Consider the following 1,424-nt stretch of genomic DNA (forward strand, 5'->3'; position numbering starts at 1 on the left):
CTTCTTCTCAGTTTACTGGCTCTCTGAAATAAAGTTACTTTTCCTGCCACAACACAGTAAGTCTGTCAACTCATTGGCTGTCATGCAGTGATCACTATGAGCTTAGGACTCAGCTATGGTAACAGCAATCATCCATTCATTTGGCCAGCAGATATTTTACTAGGCTCTGTGTTAGGCACTGGAGATATGATGATGAGTAATGCATAGTTTTTGTGCTCATAAAACAAAGTTTAATGAGAAGAAATCTAGTAAACAAGTAAACAAACACATAAATATTCGCAAAAGTTGCATTACTCATTATGAAGAATAAACTGTGAGCTTTGGTAGGAAATACAAAGGGGATTAATTGAAATAAGGCAGCTACAGACTCTTCTGTTTTAATTGAGAAGAAGCCAGTTTTATAACATGGTGTGAGGATGATAGTTGGTGTCCTAGGCAGAATTGCAAGTGGAAAGGCTCTGAGACAGGAATCAGGAGAGCAATTGGAGCACCATTGGAAGGGAGTCTGAGCATGAGGCTTGGAGAGGTAGGCATAGAACAAAACATGCAGATTTTAAAGGTAAGCAAAATGGAATAAATTCTAAATATGGTGGGAAGCCATTGCAGAATTTTAAATAAGGAATAACAGGACATTTTAAACAGGGAATAATATATCTCAAATATGTGATTCTGCAATGGGGAATTAAGAAAAAGTGGAAGCAGGAAGGCCATTTAGGTTATTACACAATACCCACACCAAAACTGGACACATTTGAAATGTATTTCACAGGTAGGATTGATAGGACTTTCACTGGTTTGGATGTAGGGTATATAGTATAAGAAGCAATCAGGGGTACCTTTAGCATTCTTGCTTGAGCAACTGAGTGAGTGACAATACTTTGTACTAAAATGTGGAAGATTGAGAGAGCAACATTTTTGTTTGTTTTTGTGAGATGAGGTTTCACTATATCTCCCAGGCTGGAGTGCAGTGGCTATTCACAGGCACTAACTTAGCACACTGCAGCCTCAAACCCTTGGACTGAAGTGATTCCCCCACCTCAGCTTCATGAGTAGCTGGAACTACAGGCATATACTCAGCTAGAGAGGAACAGTTTTTTAGGAGAAAGAGAAATCAAGAGTTTGTGTTTGGACACGATGATACGGACAGGAGGCAGGGAAATACTGGGTAGAAGGGGGTGGGGTACCTGGCAATGACTCCATCCTCAGGCCAGGACCCACAGCCCTAAATGGGAACATGCATTCCTGTTTTGCCTCCCAAATGTTGCCTTTTCCAAAACCACACTGACCCAGCATGCACCCCACCCTGTACCCATAAAAATCCCAAGCTCCACTGGCAGAAGAGCAGAGTGGCATGGCAGAGAATAAGAGAAGAGAAGTGTCTGAATGTCAAGAGGAGAAGAGGCAGCTGGATATTGGAGACTACA

This window comes from Macaca nemestrina, chromosome 8 (assembly GCF_043159975.1).
Source record: "Macaca nemestrina isolate mMacNem1 chromosome 8, mMacNem.hap1, whole genome shotgun sequence".
Classification (NCBI taxonomy): domain Eukaryota; kingdom Metazoa; phylum Chordata; class Mammalia; order Primates; family Cercopithecidae; genus Macaca; species Macaca nemestrina.